General features: G+C 43.3%; 1 protein-coding gene across 6 annotated transcripts in view; it reads left to right on the top strand.

The window, feature by feature from the left end:
• Nucleotides 1–17,360, top strand: part of CDH4 (cadherin 4) — an 828,450-nt gene that overhangs the window by 192,665 nt on the left and 618,425 nt on the right. The window lies entirely within an intron of this gene.

Below are 17,360 nucleotides of genomic sequence, written 5' to 3'. Positions count from 1 at the left end.
TACTTGGCTCCAGTTGATGCTTTTGTTGTCTAGTGTCTCTTAGGAAGACAAATAATCTGGTGGGGAGAAGAGAAAGCAAATTAAGAGGTAAAGTTTCAGCAGCAAGTTCAAGCTACCATGCCAGATAGCCAGGACAATGGCTCTGCCTGTTTGCGTATGTGAGTTCTGGAGTTTAAATCACCTTCACCTAATGCATTAGGTCTGAAGTTAATGGATTTTTTTTGGTCACTGAACAATGCTAGGAGTCAGGCTTGGTGACAGGAAGGCAAGATTAAGAGACCAGGATGGGAGATTGCAAGGTCAGAAGGTTGCAGTGCCAGTTCAGGGGAGATCTACTCACTTGCTCAGATGGCAACCAAGGCTGACATTCTGGGAAGCATCAATCAAGGCAGGCTGTGGTGGGCACGAGGTAATGGAGGGGAAAGCAAAGAAGAGCAGGATACAGTGGAGAAAGGATGGAAGCTTGCTGGTTGTGTTGGCCAAAGGACGAACATGCAGAAGCAGGGGTTTCTGTAGGTAGGAGGTTGATTAGGGATGGAGGAGAAATTCATTCAGTTTGCATCTCAGCATTGAACCCACCTAATTTGGAACATGTCAACAGAAACATGGCGGTGCTTTGCAATTCACACACTTCTGAATTTTGTGATGAAATTCTTCACCACCACCATGCTCAAATGCTTACAAAGTTGAGTAGATTGGGGGAAAGTATACACAATATGTGCATATATATGCACACAAAATATGCACTTCACTGTGGAAAATTGGTTGCAGAAAATATATTAGGCAAAATTGCATACAAAAAATGCACATATTACACAATTGATCACACACATGCACACACACAAACATATACATATGCACCCACCCACCCATCCACATGATCCCACTGCTCAAGGCAGAATGCATAGTTTTCCTGCTTCCATTTTATCTTCTCAATAACTCACCTCAGACAGCAGGACCATGTGGTGGCCACGTCCATGTGCTAGCAAGTTATTGGGGTACAGGAAGCAGTGGAGAGACTGATAACTGGAAACACAGAAGGATAGCATGGTGGCCTCCCTTTGCAATGGGTTGCCCAGACTGAAGGAATGGAGCATATCATAGTTACATAGTAGGCTGTAGCATGGGATTGAATTTCTGGAATCAACTGAGATACACTTGTATTATGGCCTCCAGCATCCCAGCTTGAACTAGCTGTGATCCCTTCATCCAAGCAGTGGTCATAAATGCGTGGGGAATAATTAATTGGTGCCTGACTCATGGAGCTTGTAAATCAAGCCGTTGGGACCTGGCACACAGCTCTGACAGAAGACCCTGTGGTGGTCTGGGTCCTGTCACTCAAAGTCAAGAATCATTAGGCACCCTAAACTGAAAAGTATTGATGTAATATTCTATACTCGCATGGGGTTTTTTCTTCAGAATCCAGCCCTCAAAGTTTATTTTATATAGTAGTAGTAGTAGTACACAGTCCTGATGTCTGACAACATGGAAGCCCAACCTTGGACTATCAGCACTTCCTTGGCTTGATGGTGGAAAGGAAGCACAACTGTTCTGTCTTTCTCTCTTTTTTCCAATTTTTTAAAATTGATTTTCACAAAATTATAAACAAACAAACAGATAAACAGACAAACATCATAAATCATAACCTTATTAAAATTATACTTATTAACATTGTTAAGTGACTTCCTCGCTTCCCCTTGGTTGAATTTCAATGTATATCCTTTTAACAGTTTTCCAGGTGTTCTGTCTTTCTCAAATGGGTCCAGTCACGGACGACTCGGGGGTTGAGGCGCTCTTCTCGCTTTACTGGCCGAGCGAGCTGGCGTACAGCTTCTGGGTCATGTGGCCAGCATGACTAAGCCGCTTCTGGCGAACCAGAGCAGCACACGGAAACACAGTTTATCTTCCCACCGGAGTGGTACCTATTTATCTACTTGCACTTCGTGCTTTCGAACTACAAGGTTGGCAGGAGCAGGGACCGAGCAACAGGAGCTCACCCCGTCGTGGGGATTCAAACTGCTGACCTTCTGATCGGCAAGCCCTGGCTCTGTGGTTTAACCCACAGCGCCACCCGCATCCCTAGTAGTAGTAGTAGTAGTAGTAGTAGTAGTAGTAGTAAATAATTAGTTCTAGTAGTAGAGAACCACCCAACCAACTTCTTGCAGCTGATTGGAGCTCTGGATTGAGTAGGAAGCTTTTCCTAAGAGATCTATAAATCAGGTTGTTTGTTCAAATTAAATTGTAGTTAAGCCAGCATTGTGTGCAGTTCTTTTAGAAAATCAGATTCTCTGTGAGTGTGGTAACGTTTTTCCTCTCCCCTCCTTTTCTCTTCTTCAAAAGGAGCTCAAATGTGGTCCCTTGCAGATAAATATAAATGTGTGGCCGAGTGAAATTTGGATGAAATGGCACCTTTTTAAAGATGCAAATTGAAAATTAAGCCTCAAAACAATAGAATCCCCCCAAGCTTTTCAGAAAAGGGGATTGTGGAAACTCTGGCGCCGGGCTTGAAATGCTATTCCACCGTGAGCTCCGCTGTAAAGATTTTGGAGTGAGGACAGGATGTTCTCTTGGAAATATTCAATAGCCACTCACAAAAAAAAGTCTATTCGCCAAATGCAGAAGGTCTACGGCGGGGAAGAATAATGCTGTTGATTGCTAAATGGGACATATCTGGTCTCTGGCTATACATTTCATTACAGGTGCCGTCTGTTGGTTAGCAGTGCATAATTATATGCAAGGGGAGTTAATCCTGATCCCTGCTTGACCCAAATCTGCTCTCTGATAGCATATAGAGCTTTTGTATTTCTTGTTTTGGATGTTTCAGTGCTTACATGCATTTGGATGGTGTTTGGATGACCTATGCACAAGCTGCTTACACAATATAATAAAGTTGAAGGGTGCAAGAAGCCCAGCCAGAGATCATGAAGGGTTTGGAAATGCTAGCAGCATGTGTGCATGCGCGCGCGCGCACACACACACACACACACACACACATCTAAGAGAGGAAATGTCCCCTCTTCCCTCAGCCTCCAGTATCGGAAATCAATCTGATATTTGTGGAAATTCCTTCCCTAACATCAAAAAGACAGTGAGTTTGAACAATTGCAAAGCTACCAAATCATCCCAAGGAAATGCTTAAATATGTGAATTGCTACAATGTGGTAAAAATTCCAGGTCTGTATTATTTGCTAGGAATGTATACAATTGAGTGGCAAACACCCATCTAATGGGGTATCTCATTGATACTTATAAATGTATGGTTTTCTTTTCTGCATGTAGTTTTACACCTGGGGCGCCTTATTTTTGCCATCAGTCTCCTGTATTCATAGATTTTAAATGCTGGGTGAACATGGTGACGTAACAATGGATCAAAACAACAACAAAAACAACAACATAAACCCTAAGGGTGTACTGGGCATGTCTTAAAAGCCTACAATTGGCTGCTGAGTTTGTGTGAAATAAATCACTGGATAGCATTTAAAAACATTCCCTGTGCTTGATCTTGATATAAACAGGCTGCCATTAAAATAAGATATTTCACAGGCAACATGGATTTTGTTGCTTGATGTAAAAAATCCATGTTTAGCAGCACATAGAAACTGCGGATCAGATGAAAGAACTAAGCTCCAAGGAAAGGGAAGGGAGATCAGTGGATGCTGATCTTCAATGTAAGATCCCTTTTTACTGCCACATGATGTCTTGGGGTTGTGGACTGCTTTTTTTATGTTGGTTGTGCTGGATCCTACTTGGGGAAACAAGTCTGGTAGTATTTCAGTCAAGGCTGCCCCAAGACATTTTGCTGCCTGAGGCCAAGGACAAGATGGCGTCCTCCCTCAAAAGGCACACACAGAAACCAATAAGACTGTCGGTTGAATTTGAGTGAAATGGGAGTGTCTTCCACTGCCCTCGAGGGCAGTAGGCTAGTATAGGGGTTAAAGGGCAGGCCACATGTCACTCATAGCTTTGGCCACTCCCCATACCTCCGCATTTGCCTCCTGAAGCAGCTGCCTCACGCTGCCTCATCGTATGGCCAGGCCTGATCTCAGTGTGTTTGATTAATATTGCCCAGCAGGAGGGCAGGGGCTAGAATGGGGTTAGAATCTAGAACACAAGTCTTCATCTAGTGGGTTGCATTGTGGCCAAAGTTTGAGTGATGCCTTGTGTGATTGTGGAACCTCCTGGATCAGGTCCCTGGTTGCATGGAGGTTTCTAGTTATGTTCAAGTGAAGGTGGGTTGATAATCACTACACTACTAATTAAGAGTACAGTGGTACCTTGGGTTAAGTACTTAATTCGTTCTGGAGGTCCGTTCTTAACCTGAAACTGTTCTTAACCTGAAGCACCACTTTAGCTAATGGGGCCTCCTGCCGCCGCCGTGCCTCCGGAGCATGATTTCTGTTCTCATCTTGAAGCAAAGTTCTTAACCTGTAGCACTATTTCTGGGTTAGCAGAGTCTGTAACCTGAAGCGTATGTAACCTGAGGTACCACTGTAACTTTCCAGGCATCAGAACAATTCCCTGTTCTGTAAGAATGTGTTCAACACTGAGTGCATAGACAATATTATGATTTGTGGCAGGGATGAGTGCCATATATTTTTTTATTGTTTTATTTCTGCAAATAATGAGTTTCTGGGTTTCTTTTTTTCCTTTTAAAAGTTTCTTTTAATGTGAATGTTTCAAAGTCATCCTCGGAGCAAACAGGTAGCCTGATACCACTGTCTCATTCGTATGCTGAAGTTTCCATTAAAAAAAAGTGTAGGCTTCAATCCATCTTCGAAACATCCTTGTCCTCTCCCCCCCCCCTTCCCACCGCCACCTTTCTGTAAATCAATGTTAGCTTAGCAGCTGATCACAACCCATCAGGGCATCAATAAGCAGCCCGTGTGTGAAAGGGAAACCCATCTGCGTGAAATGCAATACACAGCAGCCTTCTATTCATCAGTAACCTTCATGGGAGCGCTAGGTCAAAGGGGGGCAATTGATTCCCTGGGTGCCTGCAGTCGATTGAGGGAAATCCCTGTGCTCTAACTAGCCTGAGCTGGAGACAGACAGACTGCCAGCTACTGGCTCAGCTGAAATTGGATCAATTTTTGCAAAAGCCTGTTTAAATTTCAGCACTTGCAACCGGTTCTCAAGCTGAAGAATTGTGACTCAAATTGAACACATGAAATGGGGCAAGTTCAGTCCAGTGCTCAGTGTGGGATGCCACCCCAGTCTTCTCAGGTGGGCCTGTAAACACCCCATGATCCCACTTTATTTTTAAAAATAAGGCTAGTTTGACTTTCACACTTCCTTTCTGTCCTTTCAGGTTGAACCTTTGGAGGTTTTTAAGCAGAGGTGTGCTGACCTTTAAAGCCCTAAATGGCCTCGGCCCAATATACCTGAAGGAGCGTCTCCACCCCCATTGCTCAGCCCAGACACTGAGGTCCAGCTCCAAGGGCCTTCTGGTGGTTCCTTCACTGCGAGGAATGAGGTCACAGAGGGCCTTCTTGGTAGTGGTGCCCGCCTTGTGGAACCCCCTCCCAACAGATGTCTAGGGTATAAAGAACTACACAACTTTTAGAAGACATCTGAAGGCCGCCCTGTTTAGGGAAGTTGTAATGTTTGATGTTTTATTGTGCTTTTAATTCTGTTGGAAGCCGCCCAGAGTGGCTGGGGAAACCCAGCCAGATGGGCGGGGTATAAATAATAAGTTATTGCTATTGTTATTATTGTGTTTTGAATGCTTTAGTTGGGATTCCTGCATTGCAGGGGGTTGGACTCATCCTTGAGGACTAGTTTGGTTGAAAGGCAGCAAGGAATGTAAACCACATCATTGCTTGTCCTCCTTGCCCTCCATAGCCATAATACCATTTCTCCTCAGAGTCTGTTTCTGCACATTGACCCTCCCCCCCCCCTGTTTCTGAAGCCCATGTTTCTTTTTCCTCTCACTATGTTTCACTTTTGTCCCCTTCCCTATTGAAACACGTTATTCATTTAAAAGCCTTTCTAGACCACTTAATATTTAAAAACCTCTCTGCGGTATTCAGAAACAAGACAATGCCATAAAACCAGAGATACAATATAAAAACCAGTGGCGTTATTCTCACATGAAGTCTAAAGCAACTTAAGGATGATTTGCAGGCAAAATGTTGAAGAGCGCCCACTTTCAAGCCACTACCGTGTCAGAGACTGAGAGGAGATGTGGTGGCCCTCTTTCAATATCTAAAGGGCTGTCCCATGGGAATTGGAGCAAACTTGTTTTCTCCTGATCGGAGGATAGGACCCAAACAAGTGGCTTCAAGTTACAACAAAGGAGTTTCTGACTAAACATTCGGGTGGGGGGGGGACTTTCTGACAGTAAGAGCTGTTCGGCAGTGGAACAGACTCCCAGGAGAGGTTGTGGACTCTCCTTCCTTGAAGGTTTTTAAACAGAGATTGGATGGCCATCTGTCATGGATGCTTTAGCTGAGATTCCTGGACTAAATGACCTTTGGGGCTCCTTCCAACTCTACAATTCAGTGATTCTATGAATATTCTGTAGGATTCGGTGCCACGAGCAACATTTTCCTTCCGTATGGCAGATGGCTTGTGCCTGGGTTGTTAGTTGCATTGTGGAGGATGTTAGCCCTTCTGACCACATTGTCTGTTGCCACAGAGCTTGGGTCATCCATTGCCTCCACTATCCTTACGAGTTTTCACTATCCTCAAGAAACTGCAGGGACTCAATTCTTTTAGCCAAGCTTCTCCCCCTCTTCTCTTTAACTCCTGTGCAGTATCTGAGAGTGTTAGAACAATGCCACCTTTAAGAAGGTGCCAAGCAGGAAGGAAATAATCATTTCATTATAAACAGTATGGGGTAAATTCTGCTCAAATTAGAGCACTGAGCGATGCCAGAGCTGAAAGGGATGCTAAACACACACACACACACACAGAACCAACCAATCCAGTTTCCAACTCTGCGTGGAATATAACAGCAGATGAGAGCTTTCTATAAAAGTTGGACACAGTGAGGGAGATAATACTTAGGACGTCCATGGCCTCTAAATAGTGAAACAATTATTCAGACTTAAATAAGATAAAGGTTTTACAATTCTGCCCTGTATGTGTCTACTCATTGAGTTCAACAGGACTTGAGGATTGCAGTAATTTGGGTTGCCAACCTGATGCCCATGGGCACCTGTGCCTTCCAATGCTTCTTAAGGTACCTGTAAAAAGGTATCAGTAAATTTCCCTTTCTGAGATAGTCACCATTTTTTTCTGACTTCAGTTTAGGTCAGGAGATGTTTTCCAAGATGAAGAAATGTATGTGTGTATCTATTTGTATTTTTATTATTTTAATGAGCGGTATGTTTTATTTTTATACCTCATTTTGTTGGTCTGTGACCATAACCAACAATTTTTTCATTCAGTATGTATACTCTCAAAAATCCACAATTCGTGAGATGGGAGAGCGTGCCCCCAACCATTTTCCATTCCTCTCTCTTTTTCTGCTCTTTTAGGTGGCAGCCATTTTGTGTTATGCCACACACCCAACAACAGCCATTTTGTAACTATAAATGTTATGTGGCCATCCAGCAGGGTTCTCTTTATGTTCTAGTAGTATGTTTGTTCCTGCTTCTCTCTCTCTCTCTCTCTCTCTCTCTCTCTGTGTGTGTGTGTGTGTGTATTCTTTTCCATTGGGCATTAAATTGCTCTAATCAGCACAAGCAACCTTCAGATATGCACTCAAAAACATAGGAGCTGTTGCTCCATGGCCCGATTCATCATTGACATGGAGTGTTTATGAATGAACTGCACAAGTTTGGATCTTTTTCCAGAACCCTGTTTGTATCCTGGTTACAGTGCTCCAGCACTTCTTTAGTATGAATTTACCCAGAGTTCCAACTTGCTCTTCGACTCCACTCTTCTGCTCAGCAAATTTCCATAGGCAATTGTTTCCTGTGACTGAACGTGAGGATTGCTTACCTTTGGCCCCAAGAAATGATTTGCTTTTCTGCGTTGTCAGATGAATGGCAACTGATATGATTCCAGCGTTAAACGTTAGAAATGTAAACGTGTAGGCGAGTTTTCAGAGATTCTCACTAGGCAGAGAGCTTATTCAGGAAAGATGTGTTTTGTGGGATCTGAAAGTATGCCATTCCATCAAAATAGTTGAATTTTTTAAAAAGAGTGCTATCCAAACAAGGTTTTTGTGCTCTGTGGGGATTCAGACTAGTGCTATTCAGACTGGAGATTTCAGGGACTGAGCACGGGCTATTTTTTAAAAAATAGAAAGCAGATTGTTTATGTGCAACCTGTCCCCATGAGTGTTGTTCTGAGCTCCGAAGGCAAAAGTTGGGGTTCAGATGTGCCGCCTTGCCGCCTTTTTACATAAACAATCCCAGTTAATGCTGACACCAAATTAGGCGTTAATTGGAATCCCCCAAGGGAATGATGCTTAGGTAGCATTACTAAGTTGGAGGTGAGGCTTAAAAGCTCTGGGAGACCAGATATATATATATATATATATATATATATATATATATATATATATATGTAGGTTTTGGTGTCTTCGGGTGTCTTCCCGTGTAAGAGTTGGGGTGTCTAGGCGACGTTTCGACGAGGTCTCACTCGTCATCTTCAGGCTGGTGCTTTCGGCTTCTTGTTACTGGAACAGAGCAGGGTCTCAGTGTTTGAGTTCCTATAAATACTGTTGAGGGGGTGTGGTGCAGAGAGGAAGTTCCCAGGTTATTGTGCCTTTTCTTCTTTTGTTCCTTAATTACTTGGGGGATATCTTGAGTGATATCTTGAGTGATATTCTGAGTACCACTTAGGTGGGTCATTAAGTGTGGATTAGTTGCTATAGCTTTCGTGTCTTGACCTTTTGAGCTTGTGAAGAGATTTTTCTGAGAAGATGGCTGTACTGCACTTAGTTGTGCTCTGGCTTGGCTTCGTGTATAGGGGCGAGCTGTGGTTTTGTGCCCTGTGTCAGCCAGATCTGTGTAGGGATTGCAGGGGGGTGCAGCATCCGGAGGTGCCACTATGGTTTGGCTACCGGATGGAGTCTGTGATTTATCTGTGGAGAGGGTCTGGGTTTGGGTCTGGTGCGGTTGATAGGTGATGGTGTTCTGTGTGCCTCTGGTTCTGGTGTCGGTTTTTGTGGGGAGGGCTAATTTCCAGATGTCTGGCAGGCGGGACGTGTCGTCACGCTTGTTCATGTTGTGAGGGTGTTTCTCTATCTCGATGGCTTCCATGATTATTCTCTTGTGGTGATGTTCCATGTTAAAGAGCAATTTGGAATCTGCAAAATTAATTTCGTGTCCTGTTTCTTTCATGTGTTGGAAAAGAGAGGCCCCTATACACGAAGCCAAGCCAGAGCACAACTAAGTGCAGTACAGCCATCTTCTCAGAAAAATCTCTTCACAAGCTCAAAAGGTCAAGACACGAAAGCTATAGCAACTAATCCACACTTAATGACCCACCTAAGTGGTACTCAGAATATCACTCAAGATATCACTCAAGATATCCCCCAAGTAATTAAGGAACAAAAGAAGAAAAGGCACAATAACCTGGGAACTTCCTCTCTGCACCACACCCCCTCAACAGTATTTATAGGAACTCAAACACTGAGACCCTGCTCTGTTCCAGTAACAAGAAGCCGAAAGCACCAGCCTGAAGATGACGAGTGAGACCTCGTCGAAACGTCGCCTAGACACCCCAACTCTTACACGGGAAGACACCCGAAGACACCAAAACCTACATTCCTGTACCCGTGAAAATCTACGAAAGCATATATATATATATATATATATATATATATATATATATATATATATATATATATATATATATATATATATATATTATTATTATTATTATTATTATTATTATTATTATTATTATTATTATTTTATCCAGAAAGCCCTACCCAAAACCTGAGTTTGCACTCTTGCTTTGAAGAAAGGCTCATCAGTGTGCGAAGCAGACTTCTGCCTCCAGGCCATTTATAGTGCCGGAGCTTGTGAAGCTAAAACAGTTTGATGTGTAATTGCAGGAGGAAATGGAAAACCTGCTGAGCATGGCGGGATAGAGCGCCTTATCACCCTTTATGTGCATCCAGTGCTTGCCGAAATTGCCAGCGGATCCGCGGCGCCGACCGAACGGTGACATTTTTCATGGGCTGCCGTGTTCTGAATCAACACTGCAACAGTGCGATTAGAATAGGTAAAGCAGGGGAAACAATCAAAGAGGTACATGTGACAGATCAAGTTTTAGTCATTCCTTCCTCCTTATTGCCTGCTGCCTTGTGTGATATGCAAAACAGCTTCTCCAGACGCATTACACTTTCACATTGCCTGAAAATTGAATTTTATTTGGTGGCCTGCGTATAATTTATAGCACTCTTCCAATACACTTCAGTTCTCATTTAGCTAAAAGTGTGTTCTTTATTTCCTACTGGCAAGGAAACAGAAGGGATAAAAAAAACACACACAAAAAACACACCAGCACTCTGAATATTCAGCACCACTTACAAGCATATCGGAACTGAGCTATTGAAGTCTGAAGCCGCTCGGGGTATCTTATTGACAAGGACTTGAATTTGCAGGAACAGGTAAAAAGATGCACTCGATTCCCAGTGGTATCACTGCGTCCTAGCAGCGGGTATAGACGTGAGGATCAAGGGTAGAAGCCAAAAGGAACATGAGAAGATCCTGCCTGGATCAAGCCAATAGCTGATCTGCTCCAGTCTCTTGTTCTTACAGTGGCCAAACGTGTCTTTTTGGGAAACCTGCAAGCAGAATTTGTGTGCAGACAGCACTTTCTCTGTTTGTTATTTCCATTAACTTGTATTCAGAGCTATACTGGCTCAGACATGAAAGCAGAATGTAGTCAACATGGCTAGTCGACAGTGATAACCTTATTAATTTGTCTCACCCTTTTTAAGGCTAGTAGCCATCACTGCCACTTATGAGAGCTTTTATTAAAAGTTACTTTTATTGTTTATGTATTGGATTTCTATATATCCATTTTTCACATGTGGTTCCAGGGTGATTCACAAACATAGCTGCTTATGCATTAAAAGTATAGAAGTACCATGAACTTGTAAAGGGGTAAAAGAGTATTGGGAAATGATTCATAATGAGTTTGGGGGGGGGATGTTTAAAAGTATTCCCCCTAAAAAATAAACAACCTAGTTTTTTCTATTGGGGATAATTCAGACTGAAATTCCCAGGTGTCAAAAAAGGTTATTTATGTATGCTACTACTGTGGCCCATATTTTGTTAGCCCAAAAATGGAAAATGAGTGAGGTCCCAACTAAAGAAGAATGGCAACTTAAGCTGACAGAATATGCTCAGCTTGCAGACATATAGAATAAGAGAACAAGAGTAACATACGTTTAGAGAAGATTGGAAAACGTTTATTGAATATATAGGAAATAATTATGTACAGCTGAAAACATTGGCAGCATTAAGATAAATTCAGCAGTGTAAATAAGTTTTGATGGATGCCATAAGGGAATACTGAATGGTTTAGTTTTTTGTAAAATATGCAGGGATTTATGATATGTAAAATGAACCACGGAAAGAGAAGAAGGGAAGTTATTGATATTTTAAGGATGTTAAAATGAGTATTTTAAATTGTAAAAAACAAAATTTAATTAAAAATATGTTGTTGTTGTTTTTTAAAAAAGTATAGAAGCACCAAACAAAAGCCGTATTCAAGTTAAACCAAAACATAGACAGGTATCTGCTGGACAAACGAAACCAGGCACCCTGAGAACTCTGGGTAAAGAGATATATCTTCAGCAGGCACTCAAGAGCATGTGTTTGCCCCAAGGGTACCTTTGAGGGAAGAGTTCCTGTGATGGGATGATTAGCTGCTTGTGCGTAAAATCGTGGTCCCTCAGAGTTTGTGCAACTCCACAAACCTCTGCGTGTGACAGAGCTCCTCAAACATGTCTGCCCTAGTCACTTGTAGATTCCGACAGTGGTTGTTTTCGGAAGCGCTTCCAGCATAGAAGCTCCTTAACGGAAACGCGTCTTCTGGACTCACGACGTGGCAGCTTCCGGCGAAGAATGGGTCTCCCTATGGGAGCTTCTGACACCTCCCCGCTGTTCTCGCTGGACGTGTCCCTGATCCCTCCCTCTTCCCTGCTAGTTCCTGCTTTAGCTGCTGCGTCTCTCTCCGCATTCATGAGACCTTCCTCCAGAGACCCATCTCTCCCCCTGCTGGTCCCTGCTTTCGCTGCTGACTCCCTCCCAGCCTCTGTGAGCCCTTCCACCACCTGTTCCTCCGATGGCAGTTCCCTGACAGTTCCATAGCTGGGGTGCCAGTGCAGAGAAGGCCCTGCCCAATGACTGTGCAGTGGGCCTTTAGAAGGAGCTCCAGCCAATGCCAGATGTTCCAGGAGGAAGAGTTGGTTGCGTCAGTCCCTATGCTGCCTTCTGAGAAAGTGGCAAAGAGCTGGCCGGCTAATCAGCAGAGCCGGCTGAAGTGGAGGTGGAGTGAGAGTTGGAAGGTTGAACTAAGGTCCTGTCACCAAGGATGCACCACAGACCAAGCAGACTAACTGTTGAAGTTCTCTCTTGCAAGCTCGGGATGAGAACTCTGCAAATGATGGTCTCTCCCCCACTCTTTAAAGTGGAGCAGGAGGAATAGGCCATGTGTTTGGAGCATGACTTTGCTTATTCCTTGCCGTACATCCTAGAACTCTGCTTATGGACTTTTGAACTGTGTGTCCAGTATTCTGAGCTGGTGCTGAGACCATGTGCTGACTTCTTACTGAGTTTCCTTAGTCTGTGAGTCCGGATATTGTGTCTGGGGGTAGGAGTCAGGACTTAAGCACTGCTTGCGGAGCAGAAGAGTCCTTGCAAAATTCTTCAGCTGTTTTGCCTCAGGAACCCTGGAATTTGTGTTGAATTCAATTTTAGGTAAAACAGTGAAAGATGTGGGATGTAAAGAATCTCTGGGGGAACCTTGAGTTACTTAGTTGCATATCTTTTGCAGAAACCGAGCATTCCTCAGATGTTTTGTCAGAAAAGAGATCCCGAAATTCATTCAGATGTTCACTTCGATTCAAACGGCCGTGGCAATTTAATAAGCACCCCCATGTTGAAATTATATTTACTTTTTATATCTGTGATTTTTTTCTCTCAGGATTGTGGGTAGTTCTTGGAGTTTAATTTTAAGTATCTATCATATTAAATATAGAAGAAGAAGAAGAGTTTGGACTTGATATCCCGCCTTTCACTCCCCTTAAGGAGTCTCAAAGCGGCTAACATTCTCCTTTCCCTTCCTCCCCCAAAACAAACACTCTGTGAGGTGAATAAGGCTGAGAGACTTCAGAGAAGTGTGACTGGCCCAAGGTCACCCAGCGGCTGCATGTGGAGGAGCGGGGAAGCGAACCTGGTTCACCAGATTACGAGTCCACTGCTCTTAACCACTACACCATGTTGGCTAGGCAGAGACAGCAGTACAATCTTACGAACGCCATTGTTTTTGCTGGGTGTGGGAAACAAATGACGGAGGGAACCTCGAGACAGCTTTTCAGAACTGTGAACAAGAGATCTTGCATGAAAGTTAGTACCCATTTAATGAGACACTAACTTTCATGTTTCTAATAAATGTGGAAGTAGAGCACAATTGAGATGAGCATCAGAACAACATAGGAAGCTCCCTAGACTGTAGAAGTGGCTCATATACCAGTCTCACTAAAACTAGCTAGCTGGTGCTAACATAGCTTTGCAACTTTGAATTTTACTATGATGGTGGCAAAAGCTTCCTACCGTTTGCACTTCTGGTATGCAGGAAAATCATGCAGAAATCATGCAGCAGTTCAAGGAAGTACTTAATGAATCTCCCCCATGGATATGTTAGAGGGCATGCATTCAGTTATAGTCTCAGAGATGGGGGTGGAGAGGGAGAGAGATAGTTTTCAACTCCATGGTTCGAAGTGTTTCTGTGCATCTGTTGTTGTTTTATATACACACACATATGCAGAAAATGGAGGAAATAAGAAACAGCTCAAGAATTAATGTTCACTAATTACCACAAAGAAAAGATGTGCATTCAGTTGGTGCTAAAAATTTGCAAGAGTTGGCGTCAGCAGTATCTCAGAGAAAAGAGACTTCCACAGCCACCGTGCCACTCCCGAAAAGGCCCTCCTTTTGCTCACCACCTAACAGGTTCCAGGTGGTATTATGTTCCTAGGTTTTTTAAACTAACTGTTTTTTAGCTGCTTCAGCACCTAAGCATACTGTGTGTGTGTGTGTGTGTGTGAGAGAGAGAGAGAGAGAGAGAGAGAGAGAATGAGAATTTATTGAGTTATTTTGAGAGAAACCTATGTTGTTTCTAAGAGTGTTATCTTTCAAAGGTGGGCTGTTGTGCTATGTGTGCTATGCAGAGATCTGGGTCAAGGTAACTTTGCATCTCTGTGCAACTTTTTCTCACTTTTTACTGAAGATGGTTCTCAGTTGCTTTTTGGGTAAAAGTCACCATGATATCATAAGGAAAGTTCTATCCTGTTCTCGGTTTCTTAGTCACCACAGAGCATGACAGCCTGCTGAGAATTGGCTTCTCTTTCCAAGGTAGACAGATGAACCTGAACTGATTTTGCATGGGAATGTTCCAATCAACCTCTGGTTTGGAACTGAGGATTGAATTTGCTTTCAGCTAATCCTGTTTGTCTGTTATGTGCCACAGTACAGGATATTTTAAAATAAAAGAGCCAGCGATGTTGTGTCATATGGGCATCAACAACCTCCAGAGAGAATACGCTTATTTATTTAGTCACACAATTGCCTGTTTCTGACAACTCCACAGGCCACATAGATAAATGCCCTTGTTCCATATGTAGAATATTGATACATGACTTTCTCTGTCTTTTTTTGTTATTATGTTCTCCTTGGAGATTTCTTCTCCCACATTGCTTTGCTCCTGACCAACTAGCATTGGTGAAATAAACGATTCTCCCTTAAGTGCCACCTGCATGCATAATTAATATGTACACTACAACAGGAACCTTTGATAACAGCAGGGATAAGTGATGGAAAGTCAGGGACAGAATGCTAGTTTTTGATGCTAAAACTTTCATTATTGGAAATGCAGACAGCATTTACATTCATGTAAATTACAGCTGCTTAAATACAGCCACAGTCCAAGGACTAAGGGTGGAAGATTGCACAGAGTAGACAAATGCTGTCCGTCACATACATGCATACATGAAGGAAGGTGGAATAGATGGGTTCAGCTTGGTAGGGATGGAAGAGCAATTCACTTCAGTTCACATTTCAAAGTGAACCTACCTACGGTAACTTGCAGTGTCCAAAGCAAAGGCAAACACCCATCTATCAAAATTCATATCTGTCAAATTTTGCAGGGCACTTCTCCAGCCAAGTAACATGCCCCAGAAATACATTTCATCGGGGAAATTGCTTGGCAAAATAAATATAGGTAAAATAGTATACAAAGACGTGTATATTAAAAGAATGTTGCTGAATTTTCATGAGGACTTAAAAAGAAAAAAAAAAGCAAGCTGATGTTGGGAGTGCTGAAGTTGAAAGTGGAAAAATGAGAAAACTGAAATTGTCAGATCCACCCATCCCTACGGACAGGCTTCAGAAGATGTTATGACAAGCAACAGATGCACTGGTGCCTTGTTTCTGCTTGTTGTGCTGGTTCCTCTGTGCCATGAAAGCACATAAAAGGAGCCCTGCTGGACCAGACCAAAGACCTGTCTTCTCCAGCATCTTCTTCTCACACTGGCCAGCCAGATGCCTGCAAGCGGCACATGAATGCAACAGCAGTCTCCCCATGTGTGAGTCCCAATGACTGGCATTCCATAGCCACTTACCCTTACCTTTCATGAAATTGCCTAATCCTTTTTAAAGTCACAATTGGGACAACAGTAGAACCCCATTGGCTAAAGTTGTTACCTCAAGCAGTCTTCAGTGTGCCTTCCAAGGAGGAGGGATCTTAGAAAACAAGCTTACGCAGGAGGGCCACAGTTTACCCATTCCTAGACTAAGTGCTAATTGAAATCATTAAAACCAGCTACTTACCATCAGCTCCTGACAGGACCATCAGTGGCCTGAGAGAACTGTTGGGCCAGCTTCTCCCTCTCCAACTCTCCTGGGGCTGCTAAAGATCTAAGCGTCCAGAGGGAAAAGTGAGGGAGCCCAGGGTAGCGATAACTATCCCATTATGCCACCAGCTCCCAGTGAACCTGGTAGGGCTCCCATCACACTTCATTTTATCTAATGCATTTGTTCTGATGTTTTGAAATTGTAAACCACCTTGGTGGAAAGGTGGAATGTAACTCCAGTAATAAGAAAGAAGTTTATTTTGGTTTGTGGCAGAGGTGGGGGAACCTGTGGCCTTTCAAATCTTGTTGGGCTACAGATCCCATTAGCCCCAGCCAGCATTGCCAGTGGTCAGGGATGATGGGAGTTGTTGTTCAACAACTCCTGCATAGCCACAAGTTTCCCATGTCTGATCTGCATAATTTAAAGGTAAAGGGACCCCTTACCATTAGGTCCAGTTGTGGCCGACTCTGGGGTTGTGGCGCTCATCTCGCTTTATTGGCCGAGGGAGCCGGCGTACAGCTTCCGGGTCATGTGGCCAGCATAACTAAGCCGCTTCTGGCAAACCAGAGCAGCGCACGGAAATGCCATTTACGTTCCCGCCAGAGCGGTACCTATTTATCTACTTGCACTTTGACGTGCTTTCGAACTGCTAGGTTGGCAGGGGCAGGGATCGAGCAATGGGAGCTCACCCCGTCGTGGGGATTTGAACCGCCGACCTTCTGATCGGCAAATCCTAGGCTCTGTGGTTTAACCCACAGTGCCACCCGGGTCCCCCCTGCATAATTTACTCCAGTAGAAAATATACTGCAGTACTGTGAGAGGGGGAAAATGTTTTTTAAAGCTAATATTAAGCTTGTCTGTTTCCCCAGATCCTATTTTAAATTTTTGGTTGGACTGTCCTCAGAAAGGTGTATATTAAAATTGAAAATTGCAGGATTTGGGATTGTTCAGTAGGTGCTGGTGTTTCTGCAACTATTCCTTTTTACAGGCTTTATTTGTTCTTTATTTTTCCCTGGCATGACCTTCATGGCTTTGACACTTGTGATGAGCAGGTCTTGTTTTTCTTTTTCTTTTCTTTTTTGTAATTTGATTTTGTTGGTTCATTGGGTGAACCGTTTTGCTTGCAGTGTTTCAGTTAATTTGTTTCCACTGTTTGGAGCCTACAGAACTTGCCAGCTCCGCCTTTATCTCGGAAACGCAAAAGATTTCTGCTCTTGGCAGGGTTTTCCAAATGTATTTATTCTGCAGAATTCTTCCTTCAGCCCATGCAAGATAATGTTCTTATGCATCCATTCAATCTTAGCACTCGTGAAA

This window comes from Podarcis bocagei (genome assembly GCF_964188305.1).
Source record: "Podarcis bocagei genome assembly, chromosome: 5".
NCBI classification, from domain to species: Eukaryota; Metazoa; Chordata; class Lepidosauria; order Squamata; family Lacertidae; genus Podarcis; species Podarcis bocagei.
Note: the sequence above shows the minus strand (reverse complement) of the source record. Positions and strands in the feature narration are given on the sequence as shown.